General features: G+C 44.0%; 1 protein-coding gene across 4 annotated transcripts in view; it reads left to right on the forward strand.

The window, feature by feature from the left end:
- The window catches only part of PLTP (phospholipid transfer protein), a 201344-nt gene that overhangs the window by 73666 nt on the left and 109337 nt on the right, over nt 1-18341 (forward strand). For all 4 annotated transcript variants that reach the window (XM_068263967.1, XM_068263970.1, XM_068263969.1 and 1 more), the window contains one exon: nt 14182-14374. The gene's annotated coding sequence lies outside the window, so the exon portion shown is untranslated. Of the gene's footprint in view, nt 1-14181; nt 14375-18341 lie in introns of those variants that run through there.

The raw sequence follows: 18341 nt of genomic DNA on the forward strand, positions 1-18341 counted from the left end.
CTCATCGACAACAAGTTGAATAATGGTATTCAATGCCAAGCCGCTGCAGCTAAAGCTAATACAATTTTGGGATGCATTAAAAGGGAAATAAAAACTTGACGTGCTAGCATAATATTGCCCCTGTTTAACTCTCTAGTAAGCCACATCTGGAATATGGAATTCAGTTCTGGGCACCACATTACAGGAAAGATATTGCAGTTTTAGAGCAGGTGCAGAGACGAGCAACAAAATTGGTACGAGAATTATGCGATGTAAACAGAGGCATCAAAAGGATAAAATAGGCTAAAATGTTCCAAAATGCTTGGAAGGCAGTGGTGGCCTTACCCCCTAAAAGCAGACACTGAATTGTTAAATTCAACAAACATAAATTTATTTAATATACTCCACAAAGTGCTCGCAACGCAATTCACAGGTATAGTCCTGCTTCTTCAGGCAATAAAAGGGGGAGCATACAACTGTAATAGGTCAGGGATGCACCAGGCACCTCTGTGATGCTTCCCTGACCTATTACTGTTGTATGCTCCCCCTTTTATTGCCTTAAGAAGCAGGACTATACCTGTGAAATGCGTTGCGAGCACTTTGTGGAGCATGTTAAATAAATGTATGTTTCTTGAAATTAACAGTTGAGTGTCTGCTTTTAGGAGGTAAGTCCACCACTGCCTTCCAAGCACTTTTAAACATTTTAGCCTATTTTATGCTTGTGGCGCTTCTGTTTACATCGCATAGTTCTTGTATCCACCCCTGGTGGAGGGGTTTACCCCCCTTTTTCCTATCTACAAAGAGCGACTTCTTAATCCTGAGCGGGGTCAGGTCTAATCTCTTCACCTGCTTATACAGTGGTTGCCATTGTGATAACCCTGGTTTTGAGTATAATCTTGTACTCTTTATAATTCTTCGTTTTCCAGTACATACTACACTATATTGGGCTCCCGATGTCATCTCTTTTGTAAAATTGATACGAGGGATGAAAGGTCTCACCTACCAAGAATAGTTAGATAAACTGGGTTTATTTAGTCTAGAGAAAATTTAAAACGAGAGGTTATCCCTCGGAAGTGATCCAGAGGGCATGTGCTAGAGTGGGCGGACAGAACAAGGGACAGAGGAGGCAGGACCTAGGTGGCAGATACACAATCAGATTCCATTTGTGACCAAGTATAACACCCAGAGCGATAATATCGCCAAAATCATTAAATGCTACTGATATCTACTATCAGATAGCTTTCCAAAGATAGAGCAATTTAAAAATCCCCCATTAATTTCTGATAAAAGGGCACCCACATTGAGGGGCCAGTTGGTTCATGCGGATATGGACAGTGGTAGAGGACAGCCATTTAAAACCGTGAGTAAAGGCACATATCCGTGCCTCAACTGTGTGCATTGCAGCTCAGTGATTAGAGGACAGGAATTGGTTCACCCTTATTGGGGTACCAAATATAAGATCAGAGGATGCTACACTTGTGACTCATCACATGTAGTATACGCTCTCAAATGCCCATGTGGACTATTGTATGTGGGACAGACAACACAAACATTTAAAAAAGAGATTGACATACGATCCGAGAACGATTGGTCGATCAGGCGGTTGCATACCACTTTGTCCAAGCAAAGCACAATGTGAGCCAATTGAGGTTTATGGTGATTGAGCAAGTGATGTCTCCAAAGAGAGGCGGGGATCGGATAAAAAAACTATTGTGGAGAGAGGCGTTTTCGACTAAAACACTGGATGCAATGGAGCCGAGGGGAATTGAATTTAATACCTTTCATTTAAAACTGGGTCCCACGGCTGCATGGTATCCAGCTAAATATCTATGTACTATCAGTATATTGATCCCTGGTTTATGATCTGCCCTCTAATATAGCACAGAAACCGTGTCCCTGGTTTTCTTTTTCTCTTTTTCTTTATAAATACACACTATTGGATATGGTCCTCGCTAAGATTTCTATGTTTTTGTATTTGTATAGCAGCTGATGCGATGTAGTGGTCGCATGCTGCAGTGTTTACTGTGGCCTGTGTTGTATAGCGGGTAATGCGACCTATTGGTCGCCCACCGCTGTGCTTACTTCCTGGTGCCTCCTGATTGGCTGCAGCCGTGCTCCTTCATTTCCATCCAGTGACGAGAGGCAGCGGGCATGTCCTGCCGCACTCGTCACTATCAGTCAGTCTGATGTGCTGTGGCTGTGCATGTGCACGGCCAGGAGCGTGTCATCATGCTAGTCCTCTGTCAGGTCCGCTTCTGCAGCCGGACGGAAGGGCGGCGGCGAGAGGCTGACTTACAGGAGTATGGCTGACATCCAAGGTGGGTGTGTGGAGATAGGGGGGTTACACATTTGAATGTACCAATGAGCATACAGCAGCTGAGTTCCCCATCAGGTCCGCTGAATACAAGGACCATGATGATTGGTGTTAATAAATGATGGCTGTATGTGTTCCATGACTACTATATAAATGTGCATGTAATGATGTATACTGCATTTGACACACAGCAATAGCTTGATAAAGAGGTATCATCTCGAAACATCGCAATGTTTGCTGTGATGACTTGACAATAAAAGAGCATATAATATACCCTGGATGCCGGCTTACTTCCTTCTACTATTTAGTCTAGAGAAAAGATGCCTTAGAGGGGATCTAATTAACATGTATAAATACATCAGAGGGCAATATAAAAGCTTGGCGGATTAGCTTTTTGTCCCTAAGCTTTCACAAAGAACTAGAGGACATGATCTGCGCATGGAGGAAAAACGTTTTAGCCATTTATTTAGGAAAGGGTTCTTTACAGTAAGAGTGATTAGGATGTGGAATGCATTACCACAGGAAGTAGTTATGGCAGATTCTATACCTGCATTTAAAGGGGGCTTAGATGCTTTCCTTGTGTTGAAAGACATCTATGGCTATAATTACTAAGTAATGGCCAGTGGTGTTGATCCAGGGATTTTATGTGATTGCCATCTGGAGTCTTGAAGGAATTTTTTCTCTTTTGGGGCTAATTGGACCATGCCTTGTAAGGGTTTTTCGCCTTCCTCTGGATTAACAGGGATATGTGAGGGAGCAGGCTGGTGTTGTACTGTGTCTACTTCTTTCTGGTTGAACTCGATGGACGTATGTCTTTTTTCAACCCAAATAACTATATAACTTTATAAGAAGGTGCCTGATGACCATAGCACTGCTTAAAGGGAATATCCAGGCAAAAAAAAATTAGTTTCACTTACCTGGGGCTTCTACCAGCCCCATGCAGCCATCCTGTGCTCTCGTAGTTAATCACTGCTGCTCCAGTCCCCCGCTGGCAGCTTGCCGACCTCGGAGGTCGGCGGGCCGCTTGCGTACATTTTTACGCATTCCCGCTAGTGCAGGAACAGTAACACATACTTTTTTACGCGTTAGTGATTCCATGCGTAAAAATCTACACATGTAACCACTAGCGCGTAAAAATGTATGTGTTAATGTTCCTGCACTAGCGGGAATGCGTAAAAATTTACGCAATGCGGCCCGCCGACCTCCGAGGTCGGCAAGCTGACAGCGGGGGACTGGAGCAGCAGTGATTGACTACGAGAGCACAGGATGGCTGCATGGGGCTGGTAGAAGCCCCAGGTAAGTGAAACTAATTTTTTTTGCCTGGATATTGCCTTTAAAGCTTACAGGACCGTCTCTAAAGAGCTTTGACTTCACTAATCAACATTCAGACAGTTTGTGTACAAATGGAAGAAATGAAAGACTGTACCCAGAAGTGTTCGGCCATAAAATGTAGCTCCAACTGCAATGTATGTAATAGTTAAAGAGGTTGCAAAACAACCCAGGATCGTTTCTAAGCAATTGAAGCCCCTCTGTGTTAGTCAGGCCTTCAATTATTATTATTATTATTGATTTATAAAGCGGCAACATATTTCATGGCTCTGTACAAAGTGAGAAACGAACATGGGGTACATAATAATACAGACAATAGTGTGCACCAATATACAAGATACATAATTAGTGACAAAATACAAAAATTATACAAAATACAGAATACAAAATTGCAAAAATCGTGGAGTGGAGGAGCACTCAGTAAAAGGAGATATTCCTGCGTGCCCAAGCCAAAGGTCTCAGTACCAATGAGGCCCATACAGCATGCGTACAAAAAGGGCTGGCACCACAGAATAAAAATAAACTCTTTATTGAAATGCCATTAAAATGACATAATAGTAAAAAAAAAAATAGGCTTTGACGGCAACAGCCCGATGTTTCGATAGCTCTTTCTCAAGCCATTCAGCCTAAATACAATCAAAACCACACCTGCTTATATAGTCACAAGTGATCATATTAACCAATCAGATTAAAAAGGCAATAGCCAATCACAGCACATAGAGGAGGAGAGGACCTGATGGGGAATTAGGTAAAAGAAAACAACAACAACAAAAACACACCTGCAAAATAAAAAAACAATCAGGCATCTCCCATTGCTGCAGGGCAAGAGCATCTGAATAACTGTAACAATTACCAGCAGTGATGTCAGGAGGGGCTGGGGAAGCACAGCATACTGTCCAAGTAGCCAATAGAAAAAAGGGCTGACCATGCACCGATCACAGCGCATCATATGTGCGCCAATCCAGGTGCATCATGTGCGCCGATTCGGGCGTATCATTTGTGCGTCGACTCGGGCGCATCAGACATGTGTCAATTCAGACGCATCTGATGCTGACAATTGCGTGCAAAATCCCACCCGCCATCACAACAGGCGTAAATATAAACAAAGCCAGATCAAAATATCCAGCAAACAAAGTACACAGAAGTGACATATGACATATAACGCACATACTGGGCATGACCCCCTAAAAAACGCCAACCAATCCAGCACACCCAAAAGCTCCGGACGCACAAACCAGGGCGCTAAGTAGTCTGCACTTCTGAAACTGTTATTAATCGCGCGCCAAGTTGGAGCGTGCAAAATGTCGCACCCTCGCGCCCAAAACGCTGCATGCGAATTGCCGCAACGCCCCACGCACACCGGAGCGACGCCACAGGAGCGATGCCCCGCAAACCTTCATGCGCACAAATGCCTGCGCGCATATTAGCGTGCGACACGGCCGTCCTCGCGTCCCGGGTGCCCCTTGACTGGCGCGCCAACACTTAGCACCCCCCAGTGAGACAAGGCCAACGTGCGCTCTAAAAGATCTCCCGTCATACTAACAGTGATAGACACCTGCGGCTATATAAAAAAAGACAAAAAGGAAAAAAGAAAAAACGGGGGGTATTTACACCACCCACTACAAAAATATAATACATACGTCACCATAAAGTACTTCGTCCTCCAATTGGATATAATTAGCCATACATATATTAGTTCCTACACTGATTTAACATGCACCACAGTGATCATCTCCTAGAATAAAAATACAAGAATGATTAAACACAAACAGGTCATGATCCCGGTATAACCCTCCCCTGCCCATAACATTCAGTTTCTTAATCCACCTTGCCTCACATTTTAAAAGTTCCCCCTGTCTATTTAGTCGTCCTTGCCAATTTATAGGAACACTATCGATCACCTGCACACGTAATTGTGACAGATTATGCCTAGCTTCTGTGAAATGGTTTGAAACTGCCTGGGTGAGATCTTTATTCCTAATTGCTGGTTTGTGGCCAGACATTCTCACTTTTAAAGCTTTGGTTGTCATACCGACATAGCCTAAGCCACATGGACATTTAATAAGATAAACCACATAGCTAGAGTCGCATGTGTAGCGACCTTTAATAAAAAAAGCGAGTTCCCATCGAAGGATGCGTAAACGAACCGCCCTTAGCTAAGTGGCTACAAAGATGGCAGCTTAAACACGGGAAAGTGCCAGTTTTATCACTAGGGGGTGGATCTTTGGGGCATTGGTGATGAAATACTTTATCCCGTATGGTGGGAGCTTTTTTAAAAGACAGTAAGGATGGATACCGAAACTCAGGTATTCTTGGGAAAGCTTCTTGCAACAAATGCCAATTCTTGCGAATTACTCCACCGATGAACTCACTACACGTGTTATACGTCGACACAAATGGATACGAAACTGTTTCTGGTCACGTCGGAAATTACGTTGTTTGGGTAAGAGGCTTTGTTCGGGATAGCCTCGTGCCAAAAATTAGTTTTTTAATATTACCTTTTGTTCCTCCAACACGTTATCGTCGGTTACAATTCTTTTTTCGCGATTGAATTGGCCAGTGGGAATCGCAAGCTTGACAGATGGTGGATGAAAGCCCTTAAAGTGCAGAAGTGAATTTCTATCTGTAGGTTTAACAAAAAGAGTAGTAGTAAGTACACCAGCATGATTAATGACACGGGTGTCAAGGAAAACAGCGTCCTGTTTGCTTGCTGTCACGGAACAGCCGTGAGAAACGAGAACGCAATCGCAATCGATTATTGCGCCGATTGCCATTGATGTGCTAGAATCTGGATTGGTTGTGTAGTCGTGCAAGCGATCAGAAAATGACATTTTTGTATTCTTTTTAAAACCAGAGATCTGTCCCCCTCTGAGTAAAGCATCCCCTCACCCCTCAGGAATGTCGCACATGGCCAGATTCCCTGCAGGGACCAGCTCATTCCCCCCACAGCCAAATGGCTCCATGAAAAGAGCCAGGAAGCTGGCTAAAAGGGGGGCCATGAGAAGCCAGCCAGGGAGGCACCGATAAGGACAGATATGAATGCATGTGATGTATGGTTTCTTACCTATTATATGGAGACCGTACATCGCACTACTATAAAATTCATATAGTCTTATTCGTTAAAGTCTGCCCAATGTGCGGATAAAAAAATTGATGGCCATATCTCGTCCAGTTATTGCGGTATAAATCTTCTCAGGAACCTGAGAAGCTACCCAAGTCACGTCAATATATCATATTAATCTGTATTTTCCGACAAGTATGAATCTGTTATCCACCTAATTATGACATGTATGGTTCATGAGTTACGGCATTTTATAAGTTTAAACCTTAAATCTCTCAGAGGGAATGAACTGTCATTGGTGGGTAATTCAGAGGGGGCGGGCATTGCCACACCCCCGAACCAGCTTCATCCAAAGCACATGACCGGCAGGCGGACCTCAGTCCTCCAAATTCCATCTGTATGAGAGCCTGTCTGCTGCTAGCTAGAGGACACATGGTTAGCGGCCATCTTGTTTGGACTTTGCTCTGGAACAAAGGAACTTTGTTACTAACTGAACTGAATTGAAACAAAGGACTTTACAAGTTTTCCCACAAAAGGACATCTTTCCACGAACCCTAAGTATTTTCTCCCTTTTTATTTCATACTGGCTATTAATGTTTCCATAATTGTTGATTTTAATAATTTTCTGTATATATTAATTATTCATATTGCATATTTAATAAATGACGTTCAAACGTCCTTTGTTTATTCAGCTACCCTATTATTCAGCTATACTCAGAAACTGAACCCAGACTTCTGAGGAGACGCTACTTTTGTTGCTAGACAGAATTGAGTGTGTTTAACTGTTTTATTTGCAGGTCTAGAAATAGCTAGTCAGTGGGAGCTTCTGGCCCGGGAAAGCAGAAGTGGTGGCAGTTACCCTGAAATAGTGTGTAAGTTGTAATTACCGTACCTCACAGGCTCCCTTCTGGTCGGGCTGCTGCCCAAATTCTGTCGGTTTCTGCCCACTGATCGTGACCACAGCTTGCATGGTCTGTGTGCTGAAACCGATTGGAAGGCAATTTGCGGTCTGGCCACCAGGGGCTCTGTGACACTTAGTAAGTCTGATGGACGGACATTTGAGATGTAATGAAGAAATTAAATCCATTAGGGTTGAATGTGGCCCCGCCCACAGGCAGAAAATGTCATCTATATATCTCCACCAGCACTTTGCGTGCTGGTGGAAAAGCGGATGGGTGTACACATAACTGTCCTCATACTGCCCCATAAAAAGACCCGCATAGGACGGGGCCACATTCGACACATCGCAGTACCGCGTTGTTGAACATAAAACAAATCCTGAAAAGAAAAATAATTACATCTCAAAATAACATAACAAAATAACAAGTAATTTGGATGCAAATGGGAGAAGTAACACTGGGCTGTAGTTGGCGAGTGTGGTAGGATCTAGAGATGGCTTTTTAAGTAGTGGTGTCACAACAGCCTTTTTGAGTGGGGACGGAAAGATGCCAGTGGAGAGGGATAGTTTAAATAGCGATGTTAGTGCAGGAATGAGAGATGAGGATAGCTGTGGAATGCAGGGGCGTCGCTAGCCCTATTTTGGGGGGGCACGTGCCCCCAATCTGTCCTGGGGTGCCACGGATCTCAGCCTGGCCGCCGCTCACCCCCTCTGTCAGCGGCTTCCTCCAGCCGCCGCCGCCACATCACTCAGACCTCAGGATCAGGCGGCGAGCCGGCGACCAATTGTGCGGGTGCTAGGACCCAGCGCCCGCACTGATATGCGGAAGTGACATCACTTCCGCATATCGAGCGGGTGAGTCCGGCACCCGCTGGTACTGGTCGGGTCGCCGCTGATCATGAGGTCTGCTGCGAGGTAAGGGGGGGGAGCGGCGGTGGCGGCGGCTAGAGGGGGGGCCTCCCTGTCACTCACTCACTCACTCCCTAAAGGGCCTCCCTGTCACTCACTCACTCCCTAAAGGGGCTCCCTGGCACTCACTCACTCCCTAAAGGGCCTCCCTGTCACTCACTCCCTAAAGGGGCTCCCTGGCACTCACTCACTCCCTAAAGGGGCTCCCTGGCACTCACTACCTAAAGGGCCTCCCTGGCACTCACTCACTGCCTAAAGGGGCTCCCTGGCACTCACTCACTGCCTAAAGGGCCTCCCTGTCACTCACTCACTACCTAAAGGGCCTCCCTGTCACTTACTCACTTCCTAAAGGGGCTCCCTGTCACTCACTCACTTCCTAAAGGGGCTCCCTGGCACTCACTCACTCCCTAAAGGGCCTCCCTGTCACTCACTCACTACCTAAAGGGCCTCCCTGTCACTCACTCACTCCCTAAAGGGGCTCCCTGGCACTCACTCACTGCCTAAAGGGGCTCCCTGGCACTCACTCACTGCCTAAAGGGGCTCCCTGGCACTCACTCACTGCCTAAAGGGGCTCCCTGTCACTCACTCACTCCCTAAAGGGGCTCCCTGGCACTCACTCACTGCCTAAAGTGGCTTCCTGTCACTCACTCAATGCCTAAAGGGGCTCCCTGTCACTCACTCACTACCTAAAGGGGCTCCCTGTCACTCACTCACTGCCTGAAGGGGCTCCCTGTCACTCACTCACTGCCTGAAGGCGCTCCCTGTCACTCACTCACTGCCTAAAGGGGCTCCCTGTCACTCACTCACTGCCTAAAGGGGCTCCCTGTCACTCACTCACTCCCTAAAGGGGCTCCCTGTCACTCACTCCCTAAAGGGGCTCCCTGGCACTCACTCACTGCCTGAAGGGGTTCCCTGGCACTCACTCACTGCCTAAAGGGGCTCCCTGGCACTCACTCACTCCCTAAAGGGGCTCCCTGGCACTCACTCACTGCCTGAAGGGGCTCCCTGGCACTCACTCACTGCCTGAAGGGGCTCCCTGTCACTCACTCACTACCTAAAGGGCCTCCCTGGCACTCACTCACTGCCTGAAGGGGCTCCCTGGCACTCACTCACTGCCTGAAGGGGCTCCCTGGCACTCACTCACTGCCTGAAGGGGCTCCCTGGCACTCACTCACTGCCTAAAGGGGCTCCCTGGCACTCACTCACTGCCTGAAGGGGCTCCCTGGCACTCACTCACTACCTAAAGGGGCTCCCTGGCACTCACTCACTACCTAAAGGGGCTCCCTGTCACTCACTATCGGGGTCCCTGTCACTCACTACCTAACTGGAGGCGCCTGTCACTCACTAGCTAACCTGGGGGTCCCTGTCACTCACTACCTAACTGGAGGCGCCTGTCACTCACTAGCTAACCTGGGGGTCCCTGTCACTCACTACCTAACTTGGGGGGCTTCCATATTAAGGGGGCATTCTGCCTATTTATGTGAAATGCTGTCTATTTATGTGCCTCATGACTGCTGAATGTGTCTTGTTGGGAGCCTTATGATTTGTTGGGGGCCTCAAGATTGCTGAATTTGTCTTGTTGGGGGCCTCATGATTTGTTGGGGGCCTCATGATTGCTGAATTTGTCTTGTTGGGGGCCTCATGATTTGTTGGGGGCCTCATGATTGCTGAATTTGTCTTGTTGGGGGTCACTTGATTGCTAACTGCGAGACTATGGGAAAAGCTGAATCCTTATCATATGAGACAATGGCATTAAACCTACTTTTTTAGCTTTTTAAAACAGAAAATAAAACTGGGAGGTTCTAAAAAAATTGAATACATTTTTCAGGAGTAGGATGGATGAAATTGTTTATCTTCACAGTTTATTTTCAACTTGGATTTTCCATAATGTTCATGTATGAGTTAAAACGTTTGCACAGTATTTAGTTTAAATTGCTGTTGCCACTTTGCGATAGATAAGTGACTTTTGGGTTGCAGTTTGGGCAATCGGCCTCCAAGAGTTTCGCCACCACTGTCATAATCTAATGTCCCACCATTGCTAGGTTCATGTAAATTTGTCTCCACCCGTTACCACACCTATATTCTGGTCCATGGCCCACCCATTTTTCGGTGCGGCGCGATAAGCACGCCGCACAACGTGATCCTCATATTTTTGGCACGCTAGCTGCAGTGTGCTGAATTCTGCTGCCTACAGTATGTACAGTATACGCTGTTCTCTAGTGCCTGCACTGTGTGCTGATTTACCTCCAGTGTGTACAGTTTAAGGTGTTACTCTGTGCCTTTACTGATTGTAAACCAGCTATATTGTATGCTGATCCCTGCTACTTTCAGTATGTACAGTATTAGCTGTAAAGCCTGGTACACACATACAATTTTGATTAGCCAATTTTAGCTCTGTTCATAAAATTCATTGTCTGTTGGCCCACTTACTCCACGGGGGTGGTAAAATTGGGGGTCAGTGATTGACCAATCAAAATTGTATGTGCGTATACATCTTTGATCTATGCCTATACTGATTGTAAATTATCCAAATAAAAGACAGGGGGCTCCATCCAATATTTCGATGGGCAGGCCCGTTATCTGTAGCTTACACCGCTGCTAAGTTCATGTACATTTGGCCCCACCCATGCCCACGCCCACTCACCTCATGGCCACGCCCATTTTTGCAGCGCGCGCCGCATATACCTCCCCGCCTGATGCCCACAGGTGCCCCCAATCTCCAAGGACCCTAGAAACGCCCCTGGCGGAATGAAATGGGAGGGAATAGGATCCAAAGAACAGGTGGTTAGATAAGCTTTGGATATTATAGAGGAGAGAGAATTTTCAGAAAGTGGAGAGAAGGCAGTCAATTAGAGGTGTGCAGGTGGGATTTGAGGGCTGCATGGAGAATTCACTACGGATTTTGTCAATTTTATCAGTGAAGTATATTGCAAATTCTTCAGCTGATAAGCAAGGTGAAGGAGGAGGAGGAGGAGAAGGGGGATGGAGAACGGAGTTAAAGGTGCTGAACAAGCGTTTTGGATTGTGGAAATGGGCTGATATTCGGGAAGAAAAATAGGGCTGTTTTGTCACAGAGAGTGCATTTTCTGAAGTTGTTCAAGGCTATTTTATATGAGATGAAGTCCTCACTTGTGTTACTTTTCCTCCAATGCCGTTCAGTGCTCTAGAGCATCTTGTTAACTGTTTAGTGGCTTTGGTCGTGTAGGGTTGGAGACTGACACGGTGAGGGTGGACATTGGTGCGAGGGGCAAAGTCATCCATGACTTTTGTGATGGAGCTGTTATAGTGTATAGCAGCTGAGTCTGGGTCAGTGAAGGATTGTGTAAGGAGAATTGCCAGGGCATCAGAGACAGATTGCATGTCTAGATTGCGTTAGTTTCTGCGAGTATGTGAGCGTGCTTGTGCTAGGGTGGTAGGAAAAGAGGAGGAGAGAGAGAAGTTAAGTAGGTTATGGTCAGAGAGTGGTAGTGGATCATTAGTAAAGTAATTGAATACATTTCACAACTATCCACTCAAGCACACATCTGTCCCCATTTGGTGATTGTCCACCTGGTCTCTACATTCCACAACTTGCACAGTGGAACAAGTGTTAAAGAGACTCTGTAACAAAATTTTAAGCCTTATTTCTTCTGTCCTATAAGTTCGTATATCTGTTCTAATGTGGCTTGTCTTACTGCAGCTTTTCCTACTTGCACTGTCTCTGTAATAAATCTTATCTCCTTTCCTCTGTCTGTCTGTCGGGCTAAGGCTGGAATGTGTGGAATGTGCAGCCCTGCTTGTCATTGGAAGAAGCTTTACACACCCCCTCCAAGCTCTGCATGAGTCACACCAGATAGCTGTTCACAGCCTATGATACTCTGGTTAGAAGCCAATCTTTTGTTTGTAAACACTGCCTAAAACTGTTCATTACAAACCAGGATTGCAGCAGGGAGTGACAGAAACAGCACAGAGGGGCACAGGAGAAAATAAGGAATAGAATGGTATGCTTTTTATTGTAAGAATATTAGAGTACAGATTCTCTTTAAGGCCGGACATACAATATCCTACAGCCAATGGTGTCAGTACCAGAGGCCTCCACTATACACGGATATGACCCCTAGCACTGCAGTGAAACCAGCATGCGTTCATATTTATAGGGTGTGGAGACAAGCAAAGCCTAAGCTTGATTCACAAAAGCGTGATAACTCAGTTATCATGCCTAAAAGCTTTGCACGTGCAAACCAGGGTGCTAAGTAGTTAGCACGTGCAAACTACTTAGCACCCTAGTTTGCACGTGCAAATTACTTAGCACCCTAGTTTGCACGTGCAAATTACTTAGCACCCTAGTTTGCACGTGCAAATTACTTAGCACCCTAGTTTGCACGTGCAAACTACTTAGCACCCTAGTTAGCACGTACAAAGCCTTGAAATCAATGGAGCTTCACCCGCACAGTTGAATAGAGTGGGCTCGATTAACTAAAGTGTGATAACTCCGTTATCACGTGTAAAGGCTTTGCATGTGCTAACTCGAGTGTAAAGGCTTTGCATGTGCTAACTCAAGTGTAAAGGCTTTGCACGCGCTTCACCCCTTCTCTGGAATCCCCTCCCACAACACATCCGTCACTCGCCAACCTTTGTTACTTTTAAACGCTCTCTAAAAACTAATTTGTTCCGACAAGCATATGCGCTACCCTAGGCCACTTCCCTTTGTCCTAAGACCAAATTGCACTCCTACTAGGTATCCTAAAACACACTGCCTTTATATATTTTATCGTATCCTACCCCTCCTCTTGTTTCCCCCATTCCCTTTAGATTGTAAGCTCGCAAGGGCAGGGTTCTCTCCCCCTTTTGTGTCTTGGAAATCATTATACATTTTATTCATCATGTTACTTTTATCACTGTCATTACCACTTCTGTATTTTGTATTCTGTATGCTGTATCATTTTTTGTATTTTGTCACTAATTATGTATCTTGTATATTAGTGTACACCATTGTCTGTATTATTTTGTACCCCATGTTTGTTTCTTACTTTGTACAGCGCCACGGAATATGTTGGCGCTTTATAAATCAATAATAATAATAATAATTGACAGAACAGAGACGATCCTGGGTAATTTATTGATGTTCTTGAGTCCCATTGAGTCCTATTCTGCATAAATTAGATAAATATAATGTGCATATAAATGGGACAGGCACCATCCCACTGTCTGTGTAAAAGAGATTTTAGTGAATCCATTGCTACCCATCAAACTGGTAAGGGTTATAAATCATTTCTTGGAAAACACTCAAGTCAATTGCCAATCTTCCAAGCAGTGGCCATCCTAGCAAATTCACCACTATGCAATCAATACTCATTGAAAGTGCAAATAAAAAAGAACCCAACAACTTAATCTCAGACTATAGACCTTTTATCTGTATATTTTTTAGAATTTGATTCAAATTGATAAATATATAAAAATAAACCCGTGCAATAACCTTTTCAGTAAGGCTGGAGCCTTTTCTTAATAATAAAAGTGCATTATGATCACTATGTAAATTCTATCAAACCACCATTATAAAGTTTAGATATCCAAGTTCACTGATTATTATATGATTTTATTATTCTGTGCAACTATGAGTTGATATGTGTCCTTTTTGCAAAGGCTGCGTAGCCTGTGGTTTTGCATTGTGGTTTAATTTTTTTATGTTCTATTTTTTTTCTTTTCTTCCAGTCTCTATTACATAGAGCTGCAGCCTCAGGGTCTGTTTCATGTCCAGCTGTGTGGTCTATGGGAAGGAGGAGGGGCTGAGCCTACTGTCTGTGTGAGCCAGTGCTGTATATAAGTCTCTGCTGCCGATCTTGCCACTAGTACCATTGCAGGATTTGTGCTGCACCAGCACAGCTAAAGTGAGCACATATTTTAGGTGAGTCCAGCAAAGGATTTTGTATTCATTTTTATGTTTTGCATAGGACTGCAAAAAAATGTATTTGTCTTTTTTGTCCCCTGATCTTACTAGAAAATGTATGCTGTTTTATTATTTGACTTACCCTGACGGCTAGTTCACAGTGCTGAGTTGAGTTGCAGAATAATTCTGCATGTCAACTAATTGTCTATACAATTCTATGGACCTGTTCACAGTATTGCATTGTAATGGATTGCGTTATTCTAACTTGCTGCATGCAGGCTTTGTATTAAACTCTATGTCTTGTCTCCATTGCTGTTCACACTCATTATAACGAGTGCATTATGCAACTGACCCCTGTGAACCTAGCCTTACAGACTTTGGGGTGTTTTACTAGTAAATATACTTTTGTTGTTGTAATTATTGTTATTATACATTAATATAGCACTGACTACAGTGTATATAGAATAGATAGTGTTACTAACTGTACCGCAGAGGAGCTCACAGTCTATTCCCTACCATAGAAATTAACTATCTTATTTTGTGGCCAGTTCATGGAAAAACTAAGTAAATTACCAGTATGTTTTGAGGATGTAGGAGACCAGAGTCACCTCAGAAAAACTCACATAAACATGAGGAGAGCATACAAACTCCATGCAACTAGTTCCTGGACAAGAATTGAGTTTGGATCATTAGTGTTGCAAAACCAGATTGCCGGTCATCTAACCACAATACTTTATTTACAGAAATGTTTATTGCTACAATCCTCTGCTACACCAGGTGCTGTTTGCATACTGAAGAGGTATAACCTGCAGTAACGAAAAGCTGCTAAGGTACTTCAAGTGTTCTGAGCTTTCAGATAGTGGAAGATAATTGGTTGCTGTAGATCACAGCACTTTCCCTTATTAACTTAGTTGGATTCTTACTATTTATTTAATCTATAAAGTGCCAACATATTATGAAGCAGTGGACAATTAGTTGATTAATAGGGGTGACAGACAGCACAAGATCACACAATCGAGTGATGGTCTTAGAAACCAAGTAAGTCAACTCAGTCAGTTGAAGGGATGCAAACGGATGAGGGTGGGTAAACAAATAAGATACACTTGGGGGGAAGACCCTGCCCAAAGGCTCATAATCTAAATGGAGGGGGTTAGGACACACTAGGTAGGGGTCTGATGAAGAGCTGCTCAGCCTAGAGAGTTAGGGCATAGGTAGTTGTGGTGGGGGGAGGGGGTAGGCCATTGTGAAGAGGTGCGTTTTGAGGGCTTGCTTGAAGGTGTTGGAGGGGTGAGCCTGATAGCAGGTGTAAGGGAGTTCCACAGAGTGGGTGCAGCTCTAGAGAAGTCCTGGAGTCGGATCAAGGCATTCATTGTTGTTCATGTGTTATGTGCGTCTTTGGTATCATACATACTGGAACCGTTCAAAAAATTATGTGTATTGATGAAATTGGAGTGTTCTCAAAAACTTCATCAAGAAACTGTCACTTGTTGATTGGTTGTTGATTATTGGAATCAATTGGAATGTCAGGAATATTGCATATGGGTGGCCATTATTTTTGTTAGTATAACATTAATTCTCATTTGTACATTGCCTGTTCCATTTTAGTGGCTGCAATACTTTCTGAGACTAGCTGACTACTGGTCACGAAACATGGTAAAAAGTGACCATCAATGACAGCTATAACGTAAAGGGAGGTGGCAATGGCCGTCGGCATAAGTGCCCATGTGAATGGGCCCTTATAGTGACCAGGCATAGAACAATTTATATGATTAATTGATCTGAACAATCTTTTAGTAGATTGAAATAGCACAGATCAAAGGAATAGCACCACTTTATTCCATTAGTAGCCACAGATTGGGTTTTATGTTTCTTCCGTGGCTAGTCATTAATAAGATCATTTAAATGCTACATTCTGCTACAAATGCTACATTCTGTGAAGGCTTGTTCCTATTTATATAAAACAAGACTTCTGCAGCTAAAAATCTTGTTTTAAAATTTGGTCTTGGTATTTAAAACCAGCCATGCAGCTGAAAACGCCATCAGCAGGTTTGCATCATGTTAATGACAGACTGCAAGAAATTGAGGGGCAGACCAACTTTCTATAAAAAAAACTTGTATCCTGCATTTCTAAAGGTCTATGATACAGAAAACAGTTGGTGATGAAGAAGTTCTATGCTGGTACTTAACAAGTGCTTTCCTTGACATAAAGTATTCAAGGAGCAGATGTAAACAAGATTTGCCACTGAGTGCCCACAGAGAGATTTAATATGACAAGCAGGTATCATTTATTTGGCTGCAGAAGTGTTGTTTGGCTATTGCCTATTGTGTAGTCAATCTTCCTTGCAGTTAGCATGTGGGAATCTGCTGTTGCCTTTCAAATGAGCTCAAAAGGACAAGTTTATCATCACAACAGGTGCAAAGAAACCTGGATCAAACGTAGCGCAGTTACCCAGAGCAACCATTCAGACTGAAGGCTTCTGCTTCATGTTCTAGTTTTGTTTGCACCTGCCTTGCTAAATCAGTTCCATTGACTGTCTTTACAGCTCTGTACAATACCAATCACTACTATGTCTGTCTCAAGAGTGCTCCATTTCAATGATTTCTTCTGGGAAAAGAATAATTTGGGCATTCTTTGCTCTTCAACTTTCTTTGAGAAAAAATTAGCATTCACAGTAGAGGGTTCTTAGAGGCACATTTCTTTGATGTAGTTTGGTTCTGTAATAAGCCAGCAGTGGCAGGATGTGGCAGTGTAGGAAATCACCGAAGCTCAATTAAGTTAGACAAATTATTGAAACTCCTCGTAACCTAGTGGACTCAGTAGGGAAATAGCTTTGAGCAGCCTTTTCCCTTGAAGAGGTGTCACATGCAAGATTGAACATACCCTGCAATTCAGAGACATGATTTGCCTGTTTCTAGGAATCTTCCGTGAACATTCCTAACAAGAGGCCCTGTTATATAAGGTTTTCTGTAGAGAGCCGCAGAAGCCAGACTAACCAACTTTTCAAGAATGCAACAGATCTAAAACCTTTCTCCCACAAAACAATTGTTCATGATTGTTTTGGGCAGTAGTTGGAGGTCTGTACAAGCATCCTTCATCTTCTGCAGCCCACCCTGCTCAGAGAAATAGTAATCAGCCATGCTGGATTTGTTTGCCAAAATACTATTAAATGTCCTTGCAGTATGAGTGGTTCTGCACATGTCTCTCTATCTCTCTATAGTACAAGTCATGCCACTTAGCTGATTCCTATTGCATTGCTCCACAATGGGAGTTCTCCTCTTCGCCTCTCTCCTTCTCTTTACTACAGTACATGCCCATTGGCATATCTGAACTGGCATTGTTATTATTATTTTGTATTTCCAGTACAGTTCCAGTTATCTGGAACTCAACCAAAAGTTGTACTCTCAACCAACCAGCACAATTCACTGGCAGTACTCACAGACAGTGGTGCAGGCCAACTTCTAAGGCTGTTTGTGGGATCTGCTGTGCGTAAAGACCAGGTTCCACAGCTCCACTGAGGGTAATATACTTCCAATTTCTGTATTTTGACATTTACTACCAAGATCACAGTATGTATATAGAGTGGGGATATATAGTATATTAGCTAGGCCTTTTTTTTTTACATCGAGTCTCAAGCAACCAGAAAGCACACTTATCTGGCATCAGCCAATCCCCATTAGTGCTAGAAAACCAAGACTCTACTGTATATACCGTTAATATCATCCACAGCACTTAAGTCTGTCATCTTGTCACTAACTATCCATCGGATGGGCTCATGATTTAATCCTTACCTTAGCAATATGTCCATCACCGTCTAAAGCCAATTTAGAGGGAAGCCAGTCAACTTATATGTATGTTTTTGGGATGTGGGAGGAAGTCAGAATGCAAAATTGGAGTGGGAGGAAGCCCACAGGAAAATCATAGAGACTCTGTGCAAATAGTGCCTTAGCTAGAATACGTACAAATAATTTTATTTGGCCAACAAAA

This window comes from Hyperolius riggenbachi, chromosome 12 (genome assembly GCF_040937935.1).
Source record: "Hyperolius riggenbachi isolate aHypRig1 chromosome 12, aHypRig1.pri, whole genome shotgun sequence".
Taxonomy (NCBI): domain Eukaryota; kingdom Metazoa; phylum Chordata; class Amphibia; order Anura; family Hyperoliidae; genus Hyperolius; species Hyperolius riggenbachi.